The 5705-nt window shown below is 41.4% G+C and overlaps 1 pseudogene; it reads left to right on the forward strand.

Annotated features, from left to right (window-relative positions):
• Window positions 1–425: 425 nt before the first annotated feature.
• Window positions 426–1339, forward strand: LOC142426354 (serine/threonine-protein phosphatase 6 catalytic subunit-like; annotated as a pseudogene).
• The last annotated feature ends 4366 nt before the right edge of the window (window positions 1340–5705 follow it).

Consider the following 5705-nt stretch of genomic DNA (forward strand, 5'->3'; position numbering starts at 1 on the left):
CAACACAAACATGTATATGAGGTGATTGAAAATACCATGACTTAATTGTGCCCGATCTGACCCAACAACACTGGGGCAAAATGCTAAGGGCATGCAACAGAGCAGCAAGGGGAGCAAAGTAATGAAGTCCCCAGAGAATACCAAAAATGGACTTTGGGGCTAGAATGTCGCACCCCTTCAGACTCGACCAGAAAACACTCTTAAGGTCAACAAGCAGGTTTTTCTTTCTCTTTTTTTTGTCATTGTTTTGTTGTTGTTGTTTTGGTTTCTTTTATCGTTTTGTTTTTCTCTGTCTTGTTTTTGTTCTTATTATTGTCTCTGCATGTCTATCTAGATAGGATAGGCAGGAGAGGCTGCTGCTGCCGGTATGACAGGCTCCCCTGCCGCCACCGCCGCCACCACCTTTGCAGCTTGTCATATCTAAAATGACTCCCTTAGACCTGGACAAGGGTGTAGAGACAGCAGGACTGTGCAAGTCCCTACCAGAGAATGCCCTGAAACGACTTTGTGACTAGGTGTGAGACCTCCTCTTGGAAGAGTCTCATGTTCAGCCAGTATCGACACCAGTAACAGTGTGGAGGCATACATGGACTGTTTCATGACCTTTGTGAGCTCTTCAGAACTGGAGGTCGGGTTCCTGACACAAACCACATGTTTATGGGTGATTCTATAGACAGAGGCTACTATAGGCCGGAGGCTTTTACTTACCTTCTTGCACTAAAGGCTAAATGGCCTGATCATATTACACTCTTACGAGGAAACCATGAAAGTAGACCAATAGCACAGGTGTATGGATTTTATGATGGATGCCAAACCACACACGGAAATGCTAACGCCTGGAGGTGCGATCCCAATGCCTTTGACAGGCTTACAGCAGCAGCTTTGACAGATGAGCAGATTCTGTGTGTTAATGGTGGTTTATCCCCTGATATCAAAACACTGGATCAAATTTGAACAATTGAACGGAATCAGGAAATCCCTCATAAAGGAGCATTTTGTGACCTGGTTTGGTCAGATCCTGAAGATATAATACTTGGGCAATCAGTCCCTGAGGAGCAGGCTGGCTTTTTGAGCGAAGGTCACAAACGAGTTTGTTCATATCAACAACTTAAAACTCATCTGCAGAGCACATCAACTAGTGCATGCAGGCTATACATTTATGTTTGATGGGAAGCTGGTAACAGTATGGTCTGCTCCTAATTACTGCTATCATTGTGGAAATATTGCCTCGATCATGGTCTTCAAAGATGTAAATACAAGAGAACCAAAGTTGTTCAGGGCAGTTCCAGATTCAGAACGTGTTATTCCTCTGAGAACAACAATGCCGTATTTTCTTTGAGGCCTTCACTATCCTGCTGACCCATTTTCCTGCCCTCTTGTTACCCCAACTTTTCATGTATCACCCTCTACAATATACTTTGTATTGAACACTTGACTGCTGAAAGCAACAACAACAACAAAAAAAAGATAGGCAGGAGAAAATGGGACCAACAGTTCAGGGGGGGTGGGCAGAAAAGAGGGAGAGGAGGGAGAATGGAAGTGGGTGCTAACAAACCCAGGGACAAGGGAACAACAAGTGATCTAAAATCAATGGTTTGGAGGGCGTAGGGTGCCTGCTAGGGCTTGATCGACAGCAATGTAACTGAGAGGAATTACTGAAACCGAATGAAGGCTGAATATGATAGTGGGACAAGAGGAAAATAAAAGGAAATAGAGAAAAGAACTAGGAGGCAATGGGCATTTATAGAGGTCTAAATGCAGGCATGTACATATAAAAATATACCTATATATAAAACGATAGGGAAACAGATCTATGTACTTATAATTATATGTTAAGTATTAAGGTAGCAGACAGACATTGAGCCTCTATTCAAGTACTTCCTCAATGCAAGAACACTTTGTTCTAATAACCCAGTATTTTGTGATGCTCACCTTCCCAACACAAATGCTGAGGATAAAATGGGTGCATAAGCAAATGTGGTGAAGAAAGTTGGTGGTGTCCGGGTATCAAAAGATATAGCATCTGGGGTCTTAAAGGTTTGAAGGTAAACAAGCAGTCATCTAGCTCAGAAACAACAAAGCCCACATGGAAGAAGCACACCAGTGTGTGTGATCACGAGGTTTTGAAGGGATTAGGTATCAGGCATCATCAGAACAAAAAAATCATATCATTTTGAATGAGGGGTGTAGTGCGGAGTGGAGACCCCAAGCCCATCTGTAGGCAATTGGACATCCCCTTACAGAAAGGTCACAGGGAGGAGACAAGCCAGTCAGGGTGGAGCGTAGCAACAATGAAACATACAAATTTCCTCTAGTTCTTAAATGCTTCCTCCCCTCTGTCGTGATCCCAATTCTACCTAACAAATCTGGCTAGACCAGAGGATGTACACTGGCACAGATAGGAACTGGAAACACAGGGAATCCAGGACAGATGATTCCCTCAAAACCAGTAGTGAGAATGATGATTCCAGGAGGGTGGAGGGAAGGTGGGGTAGAAAGGGGGAACCAATTACAAGGATCTACATATAACCCCCTCCCTGGGGGATGGACAACAGAAAAGTGGGTGAAGGGAGATGTTAGACAGTGTAAGACATGACAAAATAATAATAATACATAAATTATCAAGGGGAGAATGCAGAGCTGATTCCAAGGACTCGAGTAGAAAGCAAATGGTTTAAGAATGATAATGGCAACAAATGGACAAATGTGCTTAACACAGGGATATATGGATGGTGGTGAGAATTGTACGAGCCCCCATTAAAATGATTTTTTTTTAAAGAAGCATACAACTTTCCTGTAGTTTTTTAATGCTTCCTTCTTACCCACCCCCAGCATGACCCCAATTCTACCTTACAAATCTGGCTAGACCAGAGCATGTACACGGGTACAGATAAGAGCTGGAAACACAGGGAATTCAAGCCAGATAAACCCTCAGGACCAATAATGAGAGTAGCCATACAAGGAGAGGAAGGAGAGATTGGAGGGAGAAAGGGGGAACCAATCAAAATGATCTACATATAACCCCCTCCCAGGGGAACGGACAAGAGAAAAGTGGGTGAAGGGAGACATCGGTCAGTGTAAGACATGAAAAAATAATAATAATTTATAAAAATTATCAAGGGTTCATAAGAGAGGGAAGGTGAGGGAGTGGAAAAATGAAGAGCTGATGCCAAAGGCTCAAGTAGAAAATGTTTTTTAAATGATGATGACAACAAATGTGCTTGACACAATGGATCGATGAATGGATTGGGATAAGAGTTTCATGAGCCCTCAGTAAAATGATTTTTTAATTAGCACACTATCATTTGATCTCATTTATGATCCATTTAAATTTGTTCTAGTGTCAATGTTTTGTGCTCTCTTTTCGATTGAGATGATTATCTGTTTTCTTTTGTTATTGTTGTTAGTTTTTGTTGTTGTTGGAGGGGAGGGGTTGGTGTTCTTCTGTATATGAGATCCAGGATGGGTAAATGTATAGAGATAGTAACTTGACTAATTGTTCCTTGGGTGTATGGCAGGGGAGGTTGGGGGAAAATAAGGGGCTAATAATTATGAGAACAAAAATTGAGAAAATATTCTAAAACTGTGTGGTGATTGTACAACTCTTCTTGATGTGTTTGAACTACTGAATTGTATGATATGGGAGTTATATGCCAATAAAACTGTTGGGAGAAAAGAAATAAATATAAATCTCAAGTAGCTGTCTTCCAAATTTCCTGGCTTAGATAATTAGTTCTTTCAATGCTTCATCATCCTGTTAAAACTTTTCAATTGTCATTCCATCAATTCCTGGAGCCTTGGTTTTGACTATTGCTTTTCACTGTAGCCTGGACGTCTTCCTTCAGCATCATTGTCTCTTGCTCATATTCTACTTCCTGAAATAGTTGAATGTCAATCAGTTCTTTTTAGGAAAGTTACTATGTATTCTTCCCATCTTCTTTTGATACTTCCTGCATCATTCTATAATTTGCCCATGAAGTCTTTCAATATTGCCACTCAGGGATTGAATTTTTCTTGAACTCTTTCTGTTTAAGATATGCTGAGTGTGTTCTTTATTTTTGTTTTCTAACTCTAGGTCTTTGCACATTTCATTATAATATTTGACTTTGTCTTCTTGAGCTGCCCTTTGAAATTTTCTGTTTAGCTCTTTGACTTCACCACTTCTTCCATTTGCCTTCACTGCTCCACGTTTAAGAGCAAGTTTCGGAGTCTCTTCTGACATCCATGATGATCTTTTCTTTTTTTCTTGTCTTTTTACTGACCTTTTGATTTCTTCATGAATAATATTCTAGATGTCTTCCCCAGCCCATGAAGTCTTCTGTCATTAGTGTTCAATGCAGCAAAATTGTTCTTGAGATATTCTTGAAATTCAGGTCGTATACACTCAAGGTCATATTTTGATTCTATTTGGCTAGTTTTCACTTTCTTCAGGTTTAGCTTGAACTTACATATGTGCAAGTACCTCCAAAGAAGGTCACATAAGTATCCATTGAGCATATAAAAGGATTCCCAATGGCATTAGTTGAGACCACAATGAGGTAGCGCTTAATACCCATGAGAATGATGAACACCAAAAAAAATTTTTAAAAGAGGAAAATGATACATGTTAGAGAGGACATAGAGAAATTGGAGTATTCAGGTATTGCGAGTGAAATTTTTAAATGGCGTTCTTCCATGGAAAACAGTTTGATAGCTCCTCACAAAGTTAAGCATATGATTATCATGTTCTGCTTGTTGTTAGGTGCTATCTAATTGCTTCTGATCATAGAGACCCTAAGTGCAACAAAGGAAACACCACCCAGTCCTCTGCCTCCGAAGGACTGTTCTGACATTTTAGCCCACTGGTTCTTTGGTTTCTTTTTTTTAATCGTTTTATTGGGGGCTCATACAACTCTTATCACAGTCCATAAATACATCAATTGTGTAAAGCACATTTGTACATCATTGCCCTCATCATTCTTAAAACATTTTCTCTCCACCTAAGCCCCTGGCAACAGCTCTTCATTTTCCCCCTCCCTCTCCAATCCACCCTCCCTCATGAACCCTTGATAACTTATAAACTATTCTTTTATCATATCTTACACTGTCCGACATCTCCCTTCACCCACTTTTCTGTTGTCTGTCCCCCATGGAGGAGGTAACATGTGCATCCTTGTAATCGGTTTCCCCTTTCCAACCCACCTTCCTTCCACCCTCCCAGTATCACCACTCACACCACTGGTCCTGAAGGGATCATCTGTCCTGGATTCCCTGTGTTTCCAGTTCCTATCTGTGCCAGTGTACAACCTCTGGTCTAGGCAGACTTGCAAGGTCGAATTGGGATCATGATAGTGGGGGAGGAGGAAGCATTTAGGAACTAGAGGAAAGTTGTATGTTTCATCGGGGCTACATTGCACCCTGACTGTGACTGGTTCGTCTCTTCCCTAAGACCCTTCTGTAAGGGGATGTCCAGTGGCCTACAAATGGGCTTGGGGTCTCCACTCTGCACTATCCCCCTCATTCACTGTGATATGATTTTTTGTTCTGATGATGCCTGATACCTGATCCCTTCAACACCTCGTGGTTGCACAGGCTGGTGTGCTTCTTCCATGTGGAGTTTGTTGCTTCTGAGCAAGATGTCCACTTGTTTACCTTCAAGCTTCTAAGACCCCAGATGCTATATCTTGTGATACCCAGGCACCATCAACTTTCTTCAGCACATTTGC

This window comes from Tenrec ecaudatus, chromosome 14 (genome assembly GCF_050624435.1).
Source record: "Tenrec ecaudatus isolate mTenEca1 chromosome 14, mTenEca1.hap1, whole genome shotgun sequence".
Lineage (NCBI taxonomy): Eukaryota > Metazoa > Chordata > Mammalia > Afrosoricida > Tenrecidae > Tenrec > Tenrec ecaudatus.